Source organism: Hakea prostrata, unplaced genomic scaffold (genome assembly GCF_041222555.1).
Source record: "Hakea prostrata isolate BN-2017 unplaced genomic scaffold, UWA_Hpros_2 contig_14, whole genome shotgun sequence".
Taxonomy (NCBI): domain Eukaryota; kingdom Viridiplantae; phylum Streptophyta; class Magnoliopsida; order Proteales; family Proteaceae; genus Hakea; species Hakea prostrata.
The window spans coordinates 768,799-777,454 of NW_028291133.1; the positions used below are offsets into that span (position 1 = coordinate 768,799).

The following is an 8,656-nucleotide window of genomic DNA, read 5'->3' on the forward strand; positions in this document are numbered from 1 at the left end:
TTAAGCCATATATGGACTTCTTAAGCTTGCACACTTTGCGCTCAAGTCAATTAGTTTCAAAGCCTTGAGGTTGATCCATATAGATCTCTTCCTCAAGTTCTCCATCGAGAAAAACAATTTTTACATCCATCTAAAAAGCTCCAAGTCCAACTGAGCAACAATGGTTAGTATGAGACGGATTGAGGCAAATCTAACCACAAGGGAAAAAATTTCCTCATAATCAACGCCACTCTTGTTGGGTGTAGCCCTTAGCCACTAAACGAGCCTTGAATATCTCAATAGATCCATCCACTTTTCTCTTGATCTTGAAAACCCACTTGTTTCCAATTGCCTTTCGGCCTGGCGGCAAGTCAACCAAGTCTCAGACATGATTAACTTTCATCGACTCCAACTCTTCCTTTATTACTTTCAACCATTCCTTTGAGCTTGACCCCGCAAGAGCTTCCTGCACGCTCTTCGGTTCATGCTCATCAACTGAAGTCATCTCACAGTCAATCTCTACAGGAGTTACCATGTAGGCTTCATCCTCTATGTCGAAACATCGACGAGGAACTAGCCCGCGCCCACTACGGCGCAAGTGCATGTTAGATTACTTATCCTTTGAGGTAGCTATCACATCTGCACTCCCACTCCCACTAGGATCTTCTAGATGAACTCCATGTTCATTATCTAGAATTTGAATCCCTGGAGTGACAAGACCACTATCTTGTATCTCAAAGAATTCCGATGATTCTTTGTTAACTCCTGAAAGAGATGGAAAATCATTCTCCAAGAATGTTGCATCCCTAGACTCAAGTTTCGTTCTCCTCTCACTCTCATCTAGTCCAATGAAGACATGGCCCTTCGAGGGATCAGAATATCTCACAAAGATACACTTTCTTCCTCTAGGTCCAAGCTTTCCATAATGGTGAGAAGTAGAGTGAACATATGCGCGCAAGTAACTTAAATCTGGCTTCTTTCCGGTCCACAACTCATATGGTATGGAAGGAACTGATTTGGTTGGAACTCTGTTGAGGATATAGGCCGCAGTTAGCAAAGCATCTCCCCAATAAAAGATGAGTAGATTTGCTTGCGGCATCATGGATCTCACCATGTCTAGTGATAACTCTTTTTCGATAACTCTATGAAATAGAGTTAAGATTGGTAACTTTATACTTGAGATGGCTTGGTTTAGGAGTATTTTATCTTTGTTTTAGTGTTAGTATTCATTAGATGTTGTCTTATTGAGTCTTAACATGTTGCATCTTGTATAGGTCATTATTGTCACTCTTACATGAATTTCCCTTCAGATTAATGGATAAATTTGATTAATCTTCTTTCTCTTGAAAAATGTAGGTGAAGATCCATAATAGAAGAAGAATCTGTCCTCTAACTTTGCTGTAGAGTTTGCTGCAGCAATACGGAGTATAATATTCTTAAATCCAATTCAAGTGAAATGACTAAAAAGGGCTAACTTAATGGACTTTCTTCTTGTCATTCCATGAAAGATCTCATCCGTTGATATCAAAGGAAAATGTTCTAATCCTACAAGCCAATTTTAACCTAGGACTTTGGAGGAGAAGAAGGGAAGAAAAGAGGAGAAAATGAGGCAAAAAAACGTGGGCAAGAGAGGAGAGATTGCAAGACACAGCCAAGGGAAAGAGAGGATACGGCTGAGAGGGGAAGGAGGCAGAACTGACTCAAGCGGAAGCAGGGAGGGCTGCTGGAGAAGATGATCTGCTGGAGAAGAAGGCTGGAGCTCGTGTGGAAGCATTGAGGCTTTAGTTTCTTTTCATTTTTATAATTTTATCTTCTTATCTTCTAGCTTTTATGTCAACTATAACTACTCGGAATTCTGTTATGGGCTAAACTTGAGCTGTGTTGGGATGATAGTAGTACCTAAACCTGAATTTTGAGATGTAACTATCATGTGTTCTTTAGTTTTACTGCAATACAACTTGTTGTCAATGAATTCAGCATGATATATATTGATTAATTTCGGTTCTTGACGAATTTTTCTTGAACGATTGTTATGATTGAGTTAACTGAACAGTTAATGCAGTCTAGATGCTTGTTGAATTGTGTGAGTTAGCATAATCTTTAATTAGTTTGTGTGAATTAGTAGATTGGGTAGGAATACCCAATTCCCTCAAATTGCCATGATTGTGATTGGGTTTAAATTGCATTCATATTTCAATTCTTCAAAGGAATATGCGGATGTTGAATTATGATGCTAAGCATATGTGTATTGGAAAATACCTTTGTGCCATTTCATTCCAGGTTCTTGACATATTTTGGGCTGTAGAATTACTTTAGTATTTGCATTAGAAAATTCAGGGGAAGGAAAATTTGACTCCCAACACTCTTTTCACTCAATAAGTTCCTTCTATTGCTCAATCTCCATTTTAGTTCTTTAGTTTAATTACCTGTCATTTGATTATTTAGTTAGTCAATCATAAATCAATCTTTTTAATCTTGTTTAATTCAGTTTTACTTTTACTTTGAAAGTTAAGGATAGAATTCTCCGTGGGATCGATACTCTACTTATCATTTATTACTTGATTGCGACACATGCACTTGCGTAACATCTTGGTACACAAGCAACAAGTTTTTGGCGCCGCTGCCAGGGATTTTTGTCATTAATAATTAGTGTAGAAGTAAGTTTTTGTTTTATTTACTAAAATTTCTTTACTTTGATATTAGTTTTCTTTTATTCCCAGGTGCTTTTACCCTTGTATGAACACGCTGCCTAATCAAGAGTTGGTACCCTTTGATTTTCGAAATAGAAAGGACATTTCAAGCTAGAAGAAGGGAGCAACGAGGCTTAGCAGCAGTTCCAACAATGGCTGAAGTAGTGAGAAATGGGTTGAATAATATTGAGAATAATATGGCAGCTGAGGGTGAAGATAGAGATAGGGCCATCAGAGCATATGCTGTCCCCATGTTACATGAGCTGAATCCAAGCATAGTACGGCCATATATTCAAGCACTACATTTTGAACTTAAGCCGGTGATGTTCCAAATGCTTCAAACTGTGGGACAATTCAGTGGTATGCCAACAGAAAATTCGCATTTCCATCTTAAACTCTTCATGGAAGTAAGTGATTCTTTCAAGATACCTGGAGCAACTGAAGAAGCCTTGAGATTGAAGCTATTCCCTTACTCATTGTGGGTTAGAGCAAGAGCATGGTTGAACTCCTTATCTCCACAATTAGTAGCCACATGGAATGATTTAGTAGAGAAGTTCTTAATGAAGTACTTCCCTACAACAAAGAATGCCAAGTTCAGATATGATATCATTGGTTTTCAACAACTGGATAGTGAATCTTTGCATGAAGCATGGGAATGATTTAAGGAGCTCTTGCGTAAATGTCCTCACCATGGTATTCCTCATTGGATTCAAATGGAGACTTTCTACTATGGTTTAAGTGAACAAACTCGATCCATAGTGGATGCATCAACAAATGGGGCTATATTGGCAAAGTCTTACAATGAAGCTTATGAGATCTTGGAGAGAATGACCAACAACAACTACCAATGGCCAGCTGAGAGAGGTGCTGCAAATAAGAGAGTGGCAGGGATTTATGAGTTAGATGCATTGACAACTTTAACTGCACAAGTGTCATCCCTAACTAGTGTGTTAAAATCCGTAAACTTGGCTACAGCTGTACAAACTCAACAAAATATAGTAGTCTCGTGTACATATTGTGGTGGGGAGCATGTCTTTGATTGCTGTCCATCTAACCCAGAATTTGCTTACTATGTTGGTAATTTCAGCAAAGCTAATAACTCATATTCCAACACTTATAATCCTGGTTGGAGGCAGTACCCTAACTTCTTTTGGAATGGTCAAGGACAGAATGTAGGCCCATCTTCTATCCCAACTCGACCTCATCAACTTCCAAGTGCTCAACAACAAGTGAACATTCAGCCTATGGAACCCTCTTCATCAATAGAGCTTCTATTGAAGGAGTATATGGCAAAAGAATGATGCAATGATTCAGAGTCAAGCATCTTCATTGAGAAATTTGGAGAATCAAGTTGGACAGCTAGCTAATGCTTTAAGCAATTGACCTCAAGGATCATTGCCAAGTGACACAGAAAATCCTAGGAGTGAAGGCCAGGAGCATTGTAACGTTATTGCATTAAGGAGTGGAAAACCTCTAGAGCCACCTCATTCAAAGCCTAGCCAACAAAAATGACCTATTTCTATCCAAGAAGAAGGGGAGAAGGAAGATCCTGTTGCTGTTCAAAAGGAACAAATTGATTCTGCAATAGAAGATTGCTTTGTTGTGGATGTCATTGAAGAGCTGGTTTCAGAAGAGTTGGAGAAAGAGTGTATTAAAAACTCACTAGAGCTTTCATTGGCAATAGAAATTGAACAAGTGGATGATGAAGGTAGTAGATATATGGCTTGATTAGAGGCAAAACCAGCTAAGGCATTTAGAGGGAGTGCATTCGAGCCTCTTAGGTTAGCTAAATGTGAAACTAAACCCCCTAAACCATCAATTGAAGAGCCACCTATGTTAGAGTTCACACCTCTTTCAAAACACTCTCAGTATGCCCATTTGGATGCAGCCAAAACACTCCATGTTCTTGTTTCAGCAGTGCTAACAGAGGAGCAGGAAGATATGCTACTTGAAGTGCTGAAGAAGTGTAGAAGAGCACTGGGATGGAATATAATAGAGATCCAAGAGATCAATCCTTTAGTGTACGAACTTAAAATTTGGTTGGAGAAATGTTGCAACAGGTATGTGAAGTAGCAAAGGAGTTTGAGTCCAATTATGAAAGGTGTGCACAAGAAGAAATCATTAAACGGCCTTGGGAACTAGTGCATGCAGTGTGTCAAGCATTATTGGGGTGCACCATTGGAGTGTGACAAATCTTCAATCATCCTTCAAGATGCTTAAAAAGAAGGGAGGCCACCCAGATTTCATTATTTTTAGTCTAGTTGTTGGCTATTAGTTCATTAGGTGTTTAATAAAGTCATGGGTAGTTTACAATACTTGATAATAAAACTAACAAATGACTTGCTGACATGTATTTTTGATGTGCAAGGAGTGTGGGGAACAAAAAAGAGATTGAGTGGTTGTTTTGCCAAATTGGGCAACAAACCAAACTGCTGAACAGAGCATGTGTCAGTACCTAGCAGATTTCACTATCTTTGCTGCAACAAAGTTTTGTTCACTAGCTACAGGTCTTGCATTCTCTGCTAAAAATAGCATTCTGTGTTCGTTGCTGTAGAAATGCTGCAGCAACACCGCAGCAAGGATAAAACCACTCACTTGACCCGGTTTAACCTCAAACCCAACCAACCCATCGTTTCTACACTTCTAAACCTCTCTTAAATCATTGCTGACCCATACTGACTTGAACCCATTTTTAAACCATTTTAAACCAATACCAACCCAAACCCATTAAACCCATCATTTTCAAAACTCAAAACCACATCTCTAAACCACTCTCAACCCACTGCTAACCCATCTTGACCCAAACCTAACCGATTCACCATCGTCTCTGCACTCTCCCTTCTTCTTCTTCTCTGCTCAACCATGACGATACCTCCATCTGCGCACCATCACTTACCCTTGCCCACATTTTGCAGCATGAGTAACCCTTCGTGCTTACCCAACTAAACCCCTAACATCCACCCACACTCCCATTGCGATTTCCGTCTCTGAGGTTCCTCCCTGCTACAACGGTTCCAGTCGGCTTGTTTATTTGGGTTGCTTAAGTTGCTTGCCATCACAGCTACAACACCCCACAACACCATTTCTTTGAAATCGCTAAGTGTTCTCACTCTACCCTTTCGTTTGTTCCCTATTTTGAATTTTTTTTGGTTGTTGTGTGTTTTGTGTTGTTTGTGTTCCTCTGTTCAAATTTTGTTCTTTAGTTTTGTATGTGTTTGTTTCTGCATCTCCTAGGTATATTTGTGTGTTTTTGTTTATTCACTCCTTTCTGTTCATCTACATATAATTACTGTCTCATTTGTTTTTGTTTGTTTTTTGTTCTTTTCAGCACTACTCTGTTGTTGTTATTGTTTCCCCTTCCTTCCCTATATGCCATATGTTTGTTTGATTAGTTGTAGTTATTTTCTATAGTCTTTTACCTTTATGTAGTCTGCTGTGTTTGTTTTTGTTTGATCATCCCTGTCGTGGTTGTGTGTTTGAGTTCAGTATTGGTTGATAGGGGTTAGCCTTGTGTTCTATTCTCTTTCTTCTTTTACTTTGTTTTTCTTTTTATTACCTTACTTTCTTTTCCTTTCTTTCGCTGTGAGGACACTGATCCTCTTTAGTTTGGGGGTACTATGCTTGCTTATGTTATCTTGTCATCTTGTTTGTAAATATTTGTTTTGAAAATGTTTTGTGTAGTCAATCTGGCTTGTCATGTAATTTGGATGGTTGTTAATGAATGAGAATGTCAGTGCCTCTTAATCTGATTTTGTTGGAGATCTTAGCACTCTGCTATAATGATCTGATGTCTGCATTTATTCATTTCTGTGATGTCATATTATTGATACACCAAGTGATCTTTCAAGCTCTGGAGAACCTGGGAAAAGTATGATCAATGTGAGAGTTTAGGATTTTTAGAATTGGTTGAATGAGAACCTTGAGACTTACACATTAGGGGTCCCCATTTGGGTGTTTCCATGAATTTTTGTGCATTGTAAATTGGCTGAGGTTTGACCCCCTCCCTTACCCCACAAGAATAATGCTCCGCTGTTTTGGGCCGCCTAGTAACCAGGAATATGCATGTAATCCATGTGTATTTTTTACGTCAACAGTAGCCTGGAATACGAGCATATATATTTAAAAAGAAAGAAAGAGAGAGAGAGAGAGAGAAAGAAAGAAAGAAAGAATAATGCTTCGCTGATTTGGGCTGCCTAGTAACCAGGACTATGCATGTAACCCATGTGTATTTTTGACGTCAACAGTAGCCCGGAATATGAGCATGCAAAGGCACTCTTGTTTGTGATCTTGTTGAGTAACCAAGTATCTTCATCACAAATGAGCGATATTCGCGTAAAAGGCCAGGATGACAACAGCAGTTTAAAAAAAAATGGTTCATAAAGAATAAGTTTGGGGGTTAAATGCTCAAAATAGTATGAAATGAGTTCTTGGGGGGTGTAAAAGGATATAGGTCCCTAATTAGTGGAGAGGTAATCATTTGGTCAACATATTAGATCATTGAACTAAACTTGAGGACCATGATTCAGCTGGACTAGGGTAATCTGGGGCAAGATTCTTAACTTTCACACACACACTTGAGAGCATCCTGATGAGTAAAGTATGATATCTAAGAGTTATTGGCCAGACGTGTTGGATCGAAAAATTAGAAAAAGATTGAGAGGCAACTTCTGTCTAACACCCATCATATTGCATGATTAAGCCAAGTTATTTGTTTTTCTTTTCTTTTGATCTCTTAATGCTTTCATAGTAGTTAGTCGGTGTTTTCATTTGTCTTTATTGCTCGAGGTTAAGCAATATCTTAAGTTTGAGGGTGTGATAAATCTATGAAATAGAGTTAAGATTGGTAACTTTATACTTGAGATGGCTTGATTTAGGAGTGTTTTATCTTTGTTTTAGTGTTAGTATTCATTAGATGTTGTCTTATTGAGTCTTAACATGTTGCATCTTGTATAGGTCATTATTGTCACTCTTATATGAATTTCCCTTCATATTAATGTATGAATTTGATTAATCCTCTTTCTCTTGAAAAATGTATGTGAAGATCCATAATAGAAGAAGAATCTGTCCTCTAACTTTGCTGTAGAGTTTGCTGCAGCAATACGGAGCAGAATATTCTTAGATCCAATTCAAGTGAAATGACTAAAAAGGGCTAACTTAATGGACTTTCTTCTTGTCATTCCATGAAAGATCTCAGCCGTTGATATCAAAGGAAAATGTTCTAATCCTACAAGCCAATTTTAACCTAGGACTTTGGAGGAGAAGAAGGGAAGAAAATATGAGAAAATGAGGCAAAAAAATGTGGGCAAGAGAGGAGAGATTGCAAGACACGGCTGAGAGGGGAAGGAGGCAGAACTGACTCATGTGGAAGCATGGAAGGCTGCTGGAGAAGATGATCTACTGGAGAAGAAGGCTGGAGCTCGTGTGGAAGCATTGAGGCTTTAGTTTCTTTTCATTTTTATAATTTTATCTTCTTATCTTCTAGCTTTTATGTCAACTATAACTACCGCTGTGTTTCGAAATTCTGTTATGGGCTAAACTTGAGCTGTGTTGGGATGATAGTAGTACCTGAACCTGAATTTTGAGATGTAACTATCATGTGTTCTTTAGTTTTACTGCAATACAATTCATTGTCAATGAATTTAGCATGATATATATTGATTAATTTCGGTTCTTGATGAATTTTTCTTGAACGATTGTTATGATTGAGTTAACTGAACAGTTAATGCAGTCTAGATGCTTGTTGAATTGTGTGAGTTAGCATAATCTTTAATTAGTTTGTGTGAATTAGTAGGTTGGGTAGGAATACCCAATTAGCTCACATTGCCATGATTGGGATTGGGTTTAAATTGCATTCATATTTCAATTCTTCATAGGAATATGCGGATGTTGAATTATGATGCTAAGCATATGTGTATTGGAAAATACCTTTGTGCCATTTCATTCCAGGTCCTTGACATATTTTGGGCTGTAGTATTACTTTAATATTT

At 38.2% G+C, this 8,656-nt stretch overlaps 1 non-coding gene across 1 annotated transcript; it reads right to left on the reverse strand.

Moving 5' to 3' along the window:
* Positions 1–3,259: 3,259 nt before the first annotated feature.
* On the reverse strand, positions 3,260–3,366 carry LOC148999347 (small nucleolar RNA R71). Its single transcript, XR_016170966.1, has one exon. It is a non-coding gene; the product is annotated as a small nucleolar RNA R71 (small nucleolar RNA).
* Between the last annotated feature and the right edge of the window lie 5,290 nt (positions 3,367–8,656).